Consider the following 17,162-nt stretch of genomic DNA (forward strand, 5'->3'; position numbering starts at 1 on the left):
CAGGAAAACTCTGGGGAGAAGCAATTAGAAGGAAAACCGGGGTCCAGGTGTGGGATTTCTTCATTTTTTATAAAGACACTAATCCACATTAATATAAGCAAGGACTAAACATTGACACAATTTCCTAATTTTGCAGCCTTCGGCTTATGACAATCTTGTGATTTCAAGAGGTAATCTTAGAATCTGATCTTCTAAAACTGCCTTTGTGAAAATTATAACAGTGAGAAAACTATGGCAGTGAAGGAGACCTGACCTAACCAACTCCATCTTGCCTTTTACCTTCAACTGCCTTTAGTCAGTCCTGGACGTGGGTCAAGCTAACTTTGGAGAAATAGTTATAGTTTAAGTGAAAGGAAGCCTTCCCAAAATTAAACCACGTTTTTAAAACTAATGAAAGTCCACCAGGTTAGGAAGATGAGAAGGGCCTGAATTCTGCAAAGATGTAGGCATAAATGATTACCAGTCATTGTTCTGAAGGTCACAAGATTTGCACCTTCCCCGATTACTCCTGTAAATAACATCACTATTATAGAACCCAATATTGGCCTTTTAAGATGTCTTTTTATACTTTCACATTTCTGACTACTGGATGAATCCACCCAGACCAGAGACTGCTCTGTGGCCCTCACCTGAAAGTGGATGCAGTGCCTGAGAACTATTTTTTATACACCTATAATTGTATTCCCCACCAATAAGTATTCCTCATTCTTTAACCCCTAGCCCACCAAACTGTCCTTGAAAAACCCTAGCCTCCAAACTTTCAAAGAGGCTAATTTCAGTAATAATAAAACTTCTGGTCTCTAGTTAGATGGCTCTATTTATATTAAACTCTTCATTGACGTATTCGTCTGTTTACATGTGGCTGATAAAGACATACTTGAGACTGGGCAATTTACAAAAGAAATAGGTTTAATGGAGTTACAGTTCCATGTGGTGAGGGATGACTCACAATGATGGCAGAAGGTGAAAGCTACCTCTCACATGGTGCTGGCAAAAAAGAGAGCTTGTGCCAAAAAAACTCCCATTATTAAAACCATTGCATCCTATGGGACTTACTCACTACCACGAGAACAGCACAGGAAAGACCTGCCTTCATGATTCAATTACCTCCCACTGGGTCCCTCCCACAACACACAGGAATTCAGGATGAGATTTGGGTGAGGACACAGCCAAACCATATCATTTGCAATTCTCCTATCTTGATAAATCAACTCTATCTGGGCAGCAGGACAAAAGAACCTATCAGCTGGCTAAAATCTGGGGGCTCATCCAGGATAGCCTGTGGCTACCTGCCTGTAGCTTGGCAAACCCTCACTGGCAAAGGATCTGAAGGCCAGCCCAAGCAGCCCCCCAGTGGGAAGTGGGTACACTTCCCAGGTCCACAGGGTTTGTTTCAGTCTGTCCTGCTCTGCCACAATTGTTGGTTCAGGTTTGGGATACTACCGGAATCATACTTCAGACGTTAGCTTTACTTCTCAGTAACTTACAGTATCCATTTTTTCTTCATAAATGCATGAAGAAACTTCTCACAGAAATTCCTTTCAGTTGCTAGGATGCATTTCCAATATGCCACACGTTTTTCCATGAATGTATTGCAGGTCATGTCAATACAAACTTGATAATAATGTAATACAACCACAAGAATGTAAATAAGCCCCCAGCAGAGGAATATTTTAGGAATCCTATTTGGGATAAATCCCTCAGTGTTCAGATTTTCTCTAACCCTTATGATGAGGAAACAACACTGTGAGGAACCATCTTACGTAAGGAAACCAAAAGGATTCAGCTGCCACAGCCAAAGCCATCAGTGAACTCTTTTGCCTAGAAAAGAAGGCCAACACTTTGACGGTTTCCGCTTCTACTTCCTCCCTTATCCACCCACCCAAGGTGCTTTCTGAAATCTAAAGTTAAAATTCTGGTAAGGAAAGCATTTTCCATCCTCAATTTGTCTGAATCTACAATATCGAAAGAGGCACCCGTGCAGACCAACTCCCAGAATTAGAGAAGACCCCGCTGTCTCAGGCAAACCCAACAGTGTGACAAAAATCATGTAACTTTAGCATGATGGAAGCAGGAGTCCAACATACTCGCTCCTTCAGAAACAACGTCAGAGCTGCACAAAACTGTCAAAACCAGTATTTCAGTGCTCTGGAAATTGGTCAAAGATTTTTTTTTTTTTTTTTTTTTTGAGACAGAGTGTTGCTCTGTCGCCAGGCACCAGGCTGGAGTGCAATGGTGCAATCTCGGCTCACCACAACCTCCGTCTCCTGGGTTCAAGCAATTCTCCTGCCTCAGCCTCCCGAGTAGCTGGGACTACAGGCGCGTGCCTCCATGCCCAGCTAATTTTTGTATTTTTAGTAGAGACGGAGTTTCACCTCGTTGACCAGGATGGTCTCGATCTCTTGACCTTGTGATCCTCTCACCTGGGCCTCCGAAAGTGCTGGGATTATAGGCGTGAGCCACCGTGCCCGGCTGGTCAAAGATATTAAACAAACTGAGGCACATGTATTCATTAAACGGTTTAACTTCTCAGAAGGACAGAGCATCTTTTCCCCACACCATCCCAACCTCCACTGTTTCTCAGTGTGGTCTTTCAACCAGGGCAGGGATTACTGCCTTTATACAAAAGAGCCAAGAAAGATCCCTCAACCCTTTTACAATGTGAGGTTCTAACAAAAAGACAGCTGTCTGTGAACAAGGAAACAGGCCTTCATCAGACACTGGCTCTGCTGGAGCCTTGCTCTCAGTCTTCTGGCCTCCAGAACTGTGAGAAATAAATTTTGATTGTTTCTAAGCCACTCAGTCTATGATATTTTGTCATAGCAGCTCTAACAGACCTAGATACCCTTAGCAAATCTGGAGAAAAAGCTCTTAAAATAGGCCTTATTCAAAAGACTCTAAATTAATAGACATATTAATTTTTAAAGTATTACAAAGCTCCATTAATTTTAAAAAGTATTATGGAATAGGAATTCAGGAATAGCACTGTCCAATATAACTTTCTTCAATGATGAAAATACATAGCTGCACAGTTTGATACATTGATTGCTATTCCTGTGTGGCTTTTGAGTATCTAAAATGTGGCAAGTATGACTGAGAAATTGAATTTTTAACTATATTTAATTTTTAATTCATTAAAATTAAAATAGTCATATTTGACTAGTGGCTACCTTGTGAGACAGCACAAATCTACACAGAGACCAAATCTATATTTCCATAAACTATATTATAATTTAGTTCACGGAAAATGGACATTCAAAACAAGGGAGAAGGAATGGATCATTGTCACAAACTACAGAATATCTTTTTAAGGCTTCCCACTTGAAAAATATAAATTAAGGCAATGTGATACTATTTTTACCTAATTAAATTGGCAAAAGAAAAAAAAATACCCATTTAAGCAAATTGTTTTCTAATGTATAGAAGAATGTGGAAACTTGATCTTAAAGACACTGCTAAGTGCAGTATCAAGGAATCTAGTTTCTGGAAGAAAATTAGGTGTGCATATGCAATAATTTAAAATTGTGCTAATAGTTGACACAGGAATTCCACTTGTAAGAAATGGCTCTAGGAAAATAAATTAAACAAGCTAAGTATTGGTGTGGGTTGAATTTAACCCCCCAGAATTCATGTATGAAAGCTTAATCCCCATGCCGGTTGTAGTGAGATGTGAAGCCTTCAAGGAAGTGATTAAATCTTGAGAGCTCTGACATCCTAAATGGACTGTGCTTTATAAAAGTGCTGGAGGGAAATAGTGTAGGCCCTATTTTCTCTTCTGGTCTTCCACCATGTGAAGATACAGCATTTGTCCCCTTTTGTCCTTCTGTCCCTTTTACTATGTAAGGATACCTAGACAGTGCTGTGTATGAGGAATGGGCCCTCATGAGACATCAAAGCTGGCAGTGCCTTGACGTTGGTCTTCCCAATTCCAGAGCTGTGAGAAAATAAATTTATACTGTTTGGAAATCACCCAGTTTTCGGTATTTTGTTACAGAAGCACAAATCAACTGAAACAAGTGTGCTCACTATTGTTTACAAGAACCAAATCCTAGTAGTAAATTAAATATGGAAAAATAGAAGTCTGGTTGAATTAATTTCACCACTGTATTGGTAAAATTATAGTGTATATTAATGTGTATTGAATGGAAAATATGTTAGCATATACAAAAGGTAGTTGCAAAACATTAGCAAATATGTAATTCCATTTTTTAGATCGCTATGCCTTTGTTTATCTCTACAGGCAGGGAAATCAGTAGAGCAGCAGGGTTATCTCTGGGTGATGAAATTATGGGCATATCAATTAGGAATCTCTGTTGGCAAGTACACAAACCAATTCCCCTTATGCAAGCACTGTTTAATAAAGAAGACTGAAAAATAGATTAACCTACATTGAATCTAACTGAGGAAAGCGAAAGAGAGACAGGGGGACACAATGGAAAAAGCACCTATCTAATCATACGCACAAGAGGAGGAGAACTTCATGATACACAGCTCTATAGCTCTCAACAACAGATTTATAAACTTGGAGGGTTCCTAATTGTCCAGACATTAATCCTTTAGTTGCCAGACTGAGACAGTCAAGAGGATACAGGGGAAAAGCCCAGGTAACAAGGGTCAGGAGTGTAGGGAAGACTCCAGAACCAGGTCAGTTGCTAGGGACCAAGCACTATAGAAGTTGTTCAACATTTTAGCCACCAGTATAGCTGTACTAATGCAAAAAAGCAGATTATCGGCCTTGTCTATATATTTATCTATACATAACATGTTTACCATTTCTATTCCCCATCAGGTCTCTAGTCTGCTTTTTTGTTAGAAGTAGGTTTCAAATATTTTCTTTCTTTCTTTTTCTTTTTTTTTTTTTTGAGGCAGAGTTTCGCTCATTACTCAGGCTGGAGTGCAATGGCGCGATCTCGGCTCACTGCAACCTCCGCCTTCTGGGTTCAAGCAATTCCGCTGCCTCAGCCCCCTGAGTAGCTGGGATTACAGGTACGCGCCACCATGCCCAGCTAATTTTTTTTTTTTTTTTTTTTTTTTTTTAGTAGAGACGGGGTTTCACCATGTTGACCAGGATCGTCTCAATCTCTTGACCTTGTGATCCACCCGCCTTGGCCTCCCAAAGTGCTGGGATTACAGGCTTGAGCCACTGGGCCCGGCCTCAAATATTTTCTTAAGAATTCTTGAAATTTCTCAAAATGTACATAACCAGCTAAATAGATAGATAAATAGATAGGTAGGGATATAAACATTGATATAGAAACATGTGTCCAATAATATCATTTCTGAACTTAGGACCCTTTTCCTGAATCTTTTTTAAAAAATGGTATATAGTCCGCCCTTCATGCCTACAGGTTTTGCACCACAGTTTTAACCAACTGGGAATTAAACATTATTTAAAAAATGAACAATAAAAAATTAAAAATCACATAAATTAAAAAATACAGTGTAGCAACTATTTGTATAACATTTATATTGTATCTGGTATTAGAAATAATCTAGAGCTGATCTAAAATATACAGGAGGATGTGCATATGTTATATGTAAATACTACACCATTTTGTAGAAGAGACTTGAGCACCTAGATTTTAGTATCCTCAGGCAGTCCTAGAACCAATCGCCCAGTGATACCAAGGAACAACTGTCAGTTATTTCTCCATGGGCTTCTAAATGCGTATTTTGCAACTGAGGAATCTGATAGAAGTCAGATTTTTTAAAATTTCTTTTACAGGAACATTAGTTTTTGACCTGAAAGCTCATATGTTTTTAATCCTTCCAGATCACGGAATTTAGTGGGTATGCCTTGGAGACTGAGCCTTTTCTGATTAATCTTGCCTAGAACTCTGTATTCAGTCTGAAGACTCTGTTCTTTCTCCCTCAGAGTTAATTTTCCTCTATTATCTGTTTAATTATTGCCTCTACTCTGCCTGTTCTTTCTTCTTAAGTGTATATATTAGTATGTTAGAACTCTATATCTTCCAAGGCGTTTATCTTCTCCATTATGACTTTCGATTCCTTTTGACCTTATTCAGTGTTTTGATAACTTTCTGTTGCCTGATCATTCATATCACTAATTGAGGTCTCAGCATTGATCAGCTTGCTCCTCAGTTAATATAAAAATTGTTTCATTGTAAACCCATATCTATGAGTGCAAGAAAGTCTCTTTGCTACTGTACTTGAATCCCCTTAGACTTTAAAAACTTTAATTCCGATTTCCATTTGTCTTCTTCTAACAGTTCCATTTCATCGGTTCTGATTATTCTTCTTTGTCATTTCTTTTTGACTTACATACTCCCAACCCCATTCTGTTATTGATGAGCAGGGATTTTTCTGCCATCCACTGGTCTAAGTAATCATTATAATAATAATCTGAATGGTGATGGAAAGCCACAGGCACTCTTTCTCATCTCAGATTAGATTATTTGGTCTTACATCTTTTCATTTTAGTGTATCTTTAAGAATGTGTACTCTTCTCATTCTGGAAATGTGTTTTGTGTTACCTTTTATTCAGTTTTTAGGACTAATTATTCAGCTGACATGTATCTTAGACGTGGTATGACATAGTAAGTAGTGAGGGGTGTACAGATTATACACCCCTAGATTAGCAACCAGGTATACAGATTTCCTGATTGCTAATCCCATCTACTACCTTGCTAGCTATATGATTTACTTAACCTCATTATTCTTTTTTTATCTGTAAAATAAATGCATAATAGAAAGCTAGTTGTGAGAACAATACCCCTTGGGAAGAGACTCCTTTAGTTTAATATAGTCCTAAGAAATGCATCGATGAGGGGAACACCAGAATTCTTCAAAAATTCTTTAGAGTAGGCCAGAGAGGACAGTGGAAAATGAATTATGGAATTGGATTTCATGATTTCAGTGTAAAACAGGATTCTGGAATGACAGATTTTATGTGACAGTGCTTAATCTTTGGAGTCAGTTATATATTTACTGTGTGTAACTATAGAATTATAGGAGTGGTCAGCGTGTTTTAACCCACATGAATCCATGTCAGTGACTTATTAATTAATATTTTCCTATAAACACTATAGATGGGCAATATTTAACTCATTCTTTCATCTATATAACCAGAAAACAAAACTCTCAGTCTGGTGGGCACAATCTTGACCCAGTTCAGCATACGGGAAATTGAAGGTCTTTTCTGCGTTCACAGACCTAAGTAAGTCCCCTCAGAGACCCTTGATGGAGGGAGAACTGGTACTTTTGTGAGAAGACTGTGCTGTGAAGCCACACATGTATACTATAAAATTTCCTTTAGACCTTTCCACAGAAAAACCTGCTGCTAAAAACTAGGTGAGTGTGCCCTGGGGAAAGAAGTATCTAATGTCTCTGTGGGCCATTAATATGGATTCTGAATGTAAGCGACTCAAAAAGCTGCTGTGGGTCACAGGTCAGAGTGGGGCTTATAAAAGCCAGGTGATAAATATAGTCTTTGCTTAAATCTATTTCACTGTGAGTGTAGCAGATCCAAAAACCCAAATTGAATTTATTTCACGGTAAACAGCATCTGGTGGGTTCCTTACACTGACTCTTCTACCAGTGTGATAAGGGCTTTTATAGTAGAAATAGTTAAGAAAACATTTAAAAGCCCACCCTTCCCAATAAAAACAATAAATATCACATACCATGGCAGGGAGTGCATAAATTTTTGTCCTCATCAAAGAGATGAAAGATTTATAAGTGATGATTTCTATCATAGTCTTGTCTGTTTGGTTCATGCAAAGCTAAATGTGTTTGGAAAACTATATGATTTTTGTAAATGATTAGTAAACTTAGTGAGGTTAAATGCATCTGCTGTTTCAAATGTGACATATTTAAACAAATTAACAAAGCTTCTGTCACGTAATATGCAGCTATTGGCATGATAAATGATATTTTCTGAAATCTGATCTGAAAGTACAATTGGAAATTTCTCACCTTGGCTAGGCACGGTGACTCACACCTGCAATCCCAGCATTTTGCGAGGCCGAGGCAGGCAGATCACTTGAAGTCAGGAGTTTGAGACCAGCCTGACCAACATGGTGGAAACCTTGTCTCTACCAAAAAAAAAAAAAAAAATTGCTTGGCAGGGTGGCTCACACCTGCAGTCCTGGCTACTTTGGAGGCTGCGGTGGGAGAATTGCTTGAACCTGGGATAGCCAAGATTATGCCACTGCATGCCAGCCTGGGAAACAGAGAGATACCCTGTCTCAAATAAAGAGAGAGAGAGAGAGAGGAAGGAAGGAAGGAAGGAAGGAAGGAAGGAAGGAAGGAAGGAAGGAAGGAAGGAAGGAAGGAGGGAGAAAGGGAGGGAGGGAGGGAGGGAGGGAAGGAAGGAAGGAAAAGAAAGAAAGAAAGAAAAAAAGAAAGAAAGAAAGAAAGAAAGAAAGAAAGAAAGAAAGAAAGAAAGAAAGAAAGAAAGAAAGAAAGAAAGGTCTCACCTTTGCCTCTGGAGGATAGCATTTTCACCTTCACTTTCCTAATACCATGTTTATATTAAATTAGCTTGATCTCTGGGGAAATACAGTCCAGAGGATCAAAATCACCTTGAGTCTCAGAGAATGTCCTGTTGGCCTATTACATTGATAGCATCAAACAAATTAAACCTGGGAGAGCAGAAAGCAGCAAGGGCTAGATACATACAAGTGTGGGCCATGGCTGTCGGCCACCTAAAGGTTCACTGGAAATCACTGGCATGAGATGGATTAATAGGAGAGAAAGCATACAAATGTACTTATGTGTATACACTGGAGCCTTCAGGATAAAGATCCAACTTTCCAATGAGTTACAGAAACTTATACACTATTTTGAGATTATGAAAAGAATGGAGGCTTCAGTCCTGGCAAAATATGTTATGGGATTCAGGAGAAGAGGAATTCTTTTGAGGGGCGACAACTAATTATGAGGGAGAAAGACTGGAATGGAGATTAACTTGTAAAGAGTAGTCTTTGGAATTTAAATGATCCTTGGAGACAGTTTTTATGCTAGTAAAAAGGTCTGCTCAGGTGAGGTCACATCTTGGTCTGCTTTAATGAAGTATTAAAGTATTATCTGCAATGGATAATGAGCTAACAGGGAAGGGAAGAAAGAACAATTCTTATTTGTGGGTCTGGATCTTAGGCAGATAAAGGAACTTCAGCTTCATCAGAAGAGACAGTTGTGAGGGTAAGGTCAGAGAGACCTTGAAGCTTCCTCAATTCAGCATGGCAAAAGGATATATTTGAGAATATCAGTTTCTGAGCCCCAACATGGGAAAATGGTTACTCTGAAGATAAACTAGGGGAAAGAAAAGAGTGGGCCAGACTGGTACAGGGTTGGGAGTGAGACATTTCACTGTATGCATTTTTATATTGTTTTAATTTTTGAAGAGGAATTTATAACCAATTCAATACATAATCAGTTCTCTGTATCTACAGATTCTGCATTCAAGAATTTGACCAACCACAGATCAAGGATATTCAAGAAATAGTAAAATAATAATAATAATACAGCAGTTAAAATAATACAAATTAAAAACAGAGTATAGCAACTATTTTGACAGCATTTACATTGTCAAGGTATTATAAATAACCTGGAAGTTATTTAAATTAAATGGGAGGATGTGCGCAGGTTATAAGCAAAGACCAAGCAATTTTATACAAGGGACTCGAGCATCCATACATTTTGGTATTTAAGGGGCCTTGGAATTAATATCCCAGAGATAGTGAGGGATGATTGTAAAATACAAAGTGTTAAAGTAAAATTTAACAGCAACCCTGGTTAAATCCAACTTTCTACCTGCTCCACACTTTCACCTGTGCAGCAGAATGGTGCTGGATAAAACACACAACCTACTGACTGATCCAACTTTAAATTAATTACCATTAGTCCCAAGTAAGCCTTAATGCCACCTGGCAACCATCCTCAATTCCCCTAGATTATTCTTTTTCTTACTCTCTGAGGGCACTGTTTTATACATTTTCTCTCTCTTACCACATCTCACCTTCTGCTCACAGTTGAAGATCTTGCCTCCTAATTCACATAAATATTGGAGCAATTACAAAAGGATATCTTGTGATTCATACAGATCAATTATATATCTAACAACATCTATATCTGTGCACTCTGCCTTTCCTCATGTCACAACAGATTAACTATTTGGCTTCATTTCTAAAACCATTTCCTCCCATCCCATCTTGTTTACACAAGGACAGTGAAACCACCTTTGCAAAGATTAAGGCAGTGAGAGAAGTCTAGTATGGCTGATTCCATCCTGCCTGTAGCCTCATCATGCTGGCTACCCTTGCTCAATTCTTGGCACAGGCCAAGCTAACCAAGAGAGAAATTTGGTTTAAAATATAACTTTGAAGCAGGGATGAAATAGTCCCTCCCTAAAACTAACGCCCTCCTTTCTCAGGGATGAAAGCCATCTCAGGGACTGAAGCCACTTAATGAAAGGCCATGAAATTAAGATGATGCAAAGGCCTGAGTTCTTCAAAACTGTAGCTGTAATTTCTATAATTCCTTACTGCTCAGGCATCATATAGCCAGAGGTCACAAGGTGTGGGACTTCCCTAATTGCTCCTACAGGTAACATTGTTCTAACAATAGTGATGTTACCTACAGGAGTAATTGAAGCCACAGAGCAATTGAGGAAGATACAGAACCTAAAATTGGTCTTTTGAGATGTTTTTCAGACTTTTACATCTGACAACTAATGAACCCCACCTAGACCCATGACTCATGAACACATGACTCAACTGGACATGTGGCTCCACCCAAGGGTAGACTCAGTACAAGCAGACCCTGTTCCACACTCCTTTGATTTCATCCCCAACCAATCAGCAGTACCCATTCCCTAGCTGCCTACCCACCAAATATCCATAAAAATTCTAGCCTCTGAGTTGTCAGGGAGGCCACTTTGAGTAATAATAAAATCCTGTCCTTCCACTTTGCCAGACTTGCACTAATTAAACTCTCCATACTACAATAATGCTGTCTTAGCGCATTTATCTGTTCAACAGGCAAGAAGAGCCTATTGGGTGATTACAATAGCACTCTACAATATTCCCCTTTTAAAAATACTATCCGTTCCCCCTTGTAAGAAAAATGGCTGTGTGGCAGTCAAGAGTAGGCTAAGGTAAACATCTGGTGCAGCATGACACAGCAGGACTGGAGCACAGGCACACAATCCCGTGCACTATACAATCACAGTTATGTAACCGTGTTGTGGGTAAGCTCATCACCTTGCTCTAAGCCACGATTGTCTGTGAAGTGCATAAAGATACCACTGATACTGTGAGAGCTCATGCATGATAAAGCCATATCCCACCTGCCTATGGCCCCCCTAAGTGTTGTTTCAAGGACCCGCCAGCTGGGTCCAATGTCCTCCTTTCTCAGGGATGAAAGTCACCTAGGGACTGAAGCCACTTAATGAAATGCCATGAAATTAAGATGATCCAACTCCCCTTGGGCCCTAGCTTGGAACCTGACACCGCTTCAGTGAGATTATTCATATTAGCATATAAATGTGTTACTATTTATTTTACATTAAAAATCTATCTTGAACATGTTTTCCACTCAAACTACTCCCTTTAACATCAAAAGTACTGCTGCTGATTATAAGTGATTGTATGTAATTTACCTTTTGACATTGTGTGTTATATACACACTAATCAGTGATTTTCCCCAGTAATCCATTGAAATACTTTTAATAACCTTCATATTACTAAATCCAGTGTTCAAATCTCAGTCTTCAGATATTTTACTTAGGAAAAGCACTTTACACAGTTGATCGCTCCCATCCTCTTGGCAATAAAATCATGACTTGGACTCCAATCTAGGTTTTCTTTCTACTCCACTGGCTGCTACTTTTCAGTCCTCTTTGCTATTTTTGCCCTCCTTTTCCTGATCTCTGCAGGATAGTATCCCAGGGTTTTTCAAAGCAAAATCAAAGCCACAGATAGTTATGTTCCTTCAATAACCAGCCAGTGACCTTCTTCTCAGCAGCACCTTCGAAACCCTTGTCATCCTCCCAGAACACATTTACTCTTGCCCAATGTGTTTGCTGTGTCCTACCAGAGACCCTTCTGCATAGATCTGAGTTTTATGACAGCCAAGAACACTCATCATGCTCCTCTGTCCACATCAAAGAAAAGATGTCGCCTTAAGATGTTGGAATGTAGGAGGATAATCCAGAAGGCAGCACCCAAGCACCTGTAGTTGATGGGTGGGTGAGTAGTAAAATCTCCCCACCCCTCCAGATACTTAAATAACTGGAGAGTCTTTTTTTTTGTAATCCTGAAACAGCAATTTGTAGTCAAAATGTAGGATAGAGGGACAAAAGATGAACGGCTAGAATTGGGGTACACTACCCACCTCCCATTCTCAAGAAAGAACACATCAATGCTAAGTAATATTTCTTCTCAATGAAATTATATTATTCTCACCCCCAGGGGTTTCTTGGTAGGAAATCCCTAATAAAAATGTATTATTTTCTCCATTTTTCATTTTTGCCTTCATTAGTTTCCTGGGGTGTTTCTTCTTGTACCCTCTTTGTGCTTTATTAAAGCTCAGCTGTAGAAATTATCTTACACTAAAGAACATAAACTTTTATTTAGCAAGATGTGGAAATTAGGGAGATACAGTAAAGACAATTGAGCTCATTAAACAAGCACCAGTGTTACTAATGCTCTCTCACTCATTATTCATTCATTTCACTGATGGCTTTAACAGAATAGGAGGCATCCCTTCTCACCTGGATAAGCCAGTCATTCTCTGTGGGTGTCAGGGAAGGCAGAAGCCCATGAGCCCTAGTTCCGGGTGTGAGAGCATGAGCCATTAACACTTTATATATCTGTGTATTATTTCTCTCCCCCACCTCTTTCTTCGTCTATAAAGGAAGCAGAAGGAGGTGATAAGAGAAATATGAGTTCAAGAATTCATCTCTAATGGGAGTTTTATACTGAGCATTCGTTGGAAACAAGTGCAGGGGATCTAGAAAACAACGCTTACTATTTATATTGCACGGTGGTTTACTTCTCCTATAAACCTGTGTTTACACACTCAGCTCAACATTGATTCTACCACTGGAACTGCTAGAGGCATCCCTTACTCCAAATAACAGAAAGTATCTGTGGCATATTTCTTCACCAGTGTTGTTAAAGTTCTTTCAACAGGAGATAGGTAGAAACTAATTTTTAGACTCTGCATCAGTTAAGAGAATCTGCAAGTGTCTTCTCTTTACACATGGGGAACAGATTTAAAGAAATTCTTGTCTGTATCTACATAAATGAATGAAAATGTGTCAATTACAGCATCTCATGAAAGGTGCTGGAGGGATTCTTGGCAAACTTGGAGGGGCTGTTTGAAGTGGCCCTACTTAAAAATATAGGCTATGTGGCATAAATATAATTTACTTGGTTGGCCTTGTAAAATGAGGGCTGTCATCTCACATAACTGGGCCTTCATCCTCTAGAGTAGCAATGGAGCAATGGTTTGCAACGGAGCCATTCCTCACTAGAATGGCATACAAGTGCTCTGAGGTAAGTATAATCAAGTAATTATTTATTTAACAATGGCTAATGATTGCCTAGTAATAATGCTTGTTAACAGATCTAGATGCCAGAATCACTAACACTGTCTCAACTCTCACTACGTGTCAGGAACAATTCTAAGACTTCACTTGTGCTGTGTCATCAAACCTTCAAAATAGGCTGGGCGTGGTGGCTCACGCCTGTAATCCCAGAACTTTGGGAGACCGAGGCGGGTGGATCATGAGGTCAAGAGATCGAGACCATCCTGGTCAACATGGTGAAACCCTGTCTCTACTAAAAATACAAAAAATTAGCTGGGCATGGTGGCACGTGCCTGTAATCCCAGCTACTTGGGAGGCTGAGGCAGGAGAACTGAACCCAGGAGGCGGAGGTTGCAGTGAGCCGAGATCGCGCCATTGCACTCCAGCCTGGGTAACAAGAGCAAAACTCCATCTCAAAAAAAAAAAAAAACCCTTCGAAATAATTTCACATGTAAGGTATTTTTATTAGCCCCTTCCTACCTCCCCCATTTCACAAAAGAGAAAAAAACTAGACAAAGTAAATGCTCATAGAGCCAGTGGTCAGCAGTGTTGGAGGTAAAGCACGTCTGCTTATTTGAAAGCGGTTCCAAGTGATGGCTACCTTCTAAGACATTAACTGTCAGTAACACAAATAAGTCAGACACAGAAATACAAATACTGTATTATCTCACTTATATGTGGAATCTCAAGAAGTCAAACTCATAAAAACAGAATAGAAGGTGGTTGTCAGGGGCTGAGGTATAGGGAAAATAGTAGGACTTTGGTCAAAGAGTATAAACTTCTAATTTTAAGAGGATTCAGTCCTGAAAATCAACTGTACAGCATGGTAACTATAGTTAATAATAACCTACTACATGCGTGAAATTCGCTAGAAGAGTAGATCTTAGGAGTTCTCACCACACACACAATGCTAACTTAATGAGCTGACGGCTGTGTTAATTAGCCTGTTTGTAATTACTCTATGATATACATGCACATCAAAACAACACGTTGTACACTTTACATACGTACATTTTCTGTTGTATGTGTTTTATTGTCAATTATAACTCAGTAAACCTGGGAAAAATTCATACCACAATCTTCACCAATACATCCCTAGTCGAAGATGCTGATCTAAAAGCCAACCAGGTCACCGTCAGGCCGGTTGATAAAAGCAGCAGCAGAGCGGTTTGTCGTTTAAGTTAGAAGGTTTGAGACTTCAGAGGTTAGAAGCCACCCACCACGGAGCAATACAAGTTTGCCGGTGGTATAGGTAAGGACCAGAGAGAACTACTCAACTTTCTCTGTGCTCTAGACACACAAAAAATGCAATCAAAAGGCAACTTGAATCAGAACAAGAAACCTGGTACCTCTTTGGTACCAGTCTTTTCTTACTGTCGATAAAATTGACAATTTTATCAATTGTCAAATGTAGAGTGATAGCTAGCCCTTCTCAGAAATGACTTCACGGGGATGTCAAAAGAAGATTCTAGCTAGACAGCCATATGCGCAGGTAGAACTCTGGTACTCTGTTATAGAAATATGGGCAGTCAGCACCCAGAAGTTTTAAAGTCACCCTGGCTCTCCTTTAACCCAAATGAAGAATTACTTTAATCAACCCATCTTGGAGGTACAAGGGTTGGATTCTTAAATTGTTTGGTTAGGAAAAAGCATCAGTGGGCTTTATTTTATTTCTTGATTATAAAAAAAAATACACATTGATTCCGGAAATTTTTGAATGTGCCGACGTATATAAAGAAATATAAATTACCCATATGGCCACCCTTCAGAGGCAATCAGTGTTAGCTGGCACAATGTTTTCAGACCCTCTATCTACTGCTAACTTCAGATTCCAGATGACTTACTACAGACTGGGATGTTCTAAAGGAGACGGATGTATAATTAACAGAAGCTGTACGACTTGTGCTGTAAGTCTATGAGGAGAAAATCCTCTTTTCCCTTCTTCTCAGGCTCTGAGAAACCATTTCTTCTCTTGTGATGGACAATTTGATTAAGGCAAACCGCCTACACTCAGTAAATGTGACATGTTATTGGGGCAGAGAATTTTGCTGTAGCCATTCGAGATAAGATTGACCAGTGATACAGAAATATGTGTTTTCTAGGATAGACAGAGCCAGATCTTCAGATAGCACTTCGGTTGTTAGCTTTAGACCAAATTCAACAAAGTACCTAAGGGAAAGAAATGAGTTAGCAAATCACTTGCTTATCAAATCTTTTCCTATTTTAGGGCTGTCGCCCTTTGAGAGAATATGGTGGGTGAAAAATTCCCACTTCTCCGTTACAGAAGCTTCTTTCTCAAGATTTTGTTACTTAGTTTTGGAAAAGAGCTCTTCATCACGCTCTCTCCTTGTTGAAACTAGCATAAGATGTCAAGGACAACTTTCAGCAACGTTTCCTCTTTGCTTTTATAGAGTGCATTTGTGTTTCTGATGGTGCTGTAAGAACTGTACATGTGTTCACATGCATACAAAAATACATCTCTTTGATGTATTCACCATTCAGCAAATATTGACTCACCCTTGTCAATGTCTGTGTGCCAGGGGCTATTTTCATTGCTGATGCTGTGGTAATAAAATCACAGTCTCTGACCAGATAGTTTACCTTTTAGTAAGTTATACAGACAATAAAGAAATAAATACTATCTAGTATTATTTGAAGTAATGGCAAGCACACCTAAAGAAAACTTAAAGCCATCAAGCAGACATATTGGATGAGCAATACTTCTATTTTGCAAGGGATAGTCAAAAGAAAACTCTCTAGGAGGTGCATTGGAGCAGACGTATGAATAAAGTGAAGAAGCAAGTCCATGAATGATTGCAAGAACCAAACAGAAGAGCAAATGCCTTGGGAGCAGGGGGTGAGTGTGCTTGGCTTCCTCAAGATATAGCAGGAGGGAAACGCTTATGCTGGAGTGAGCAGAGCAAATAGGAATGAGAAGAAAGACCTTAGAGATCAGCTAAGTAGAGCTTTAAACATGATGAAAAGACATCATCATGGCACAATCACTCTCTGCTTTCTCCCTGCTTCTGCAGCCCTGAAGCCTAAATTTCCTCGCAGGGTACCCAAGGTCTTTGATAATCTGAACACCATTCAATATTCAGCTCCAAGTCGAGGCCCATAGGCACTATGATTTTTTTCAGTTGTACTGAGCTAGCTTAGGGACCCAAATTCCCCAGCTCTTTCCTTTCCTCTCTGCCTTTGCGTGGGCAATTTTCTCAGCCTCAAATGCCTTTATCCACATTGACCTGGTGAATTATGATCCTCTGACAGAAAACATCTTTTATGTAAGGTTTTTTCTGGCTCACACAGATAATCACACTTGTCTTTATGCTATTTCTGGCATATTTTGTAGTAATTACTTGCTACTTTCCATAGAAAAAGTTGTGCTTTGTGCAGTCACAGACTAGATCTTTGTCTTCTATGTCTGATATAAGCACATGTAAGTACAAGGCCACATGGCACAGTACAAAATTAATAAGTGACTTCAAAATAAATGAATGAGCTTCTGTGTGCCTGAATGCATGAAAGATTGTCTGAATGAATTTGGGGTTTTGTTTTACTTCAGGTCAATGATACAAAAAGTTATCACAAAATGGACTTCTCTTTCCTT

At 39.3% G+C, this 17,162-nt stretch overlaps 1 long non-coding RNA gene across 1 annotated transcript in view; it reads right to left on the reverse strand.

Moving 5' to 3' along the window:
* LOC144579961 (uncharacterized) overlaps positions 1-17,162 on the reverse strand; it is a 289,093-nt gene that overhangs the window by 80,925 nt on the left and 191,006 nt on the right. The gene's annotated exons all lie outside the window — the stretch shown is intronic.

Source organism: Callithrix jacchus, chromosome 17, assembly GCF_049354715.1.
Source record: "Callithrix jacchus isolate 240 chromosome 17, calJac240_pri, whole genome shotgun sequence".
In the NCBI taxonomy this organism is placed as follows: Eukaryota; Metazoa; Chordata; class Mammalia; order Primates; family Cebidae; genus Callithrix; species Callithrix jacchus.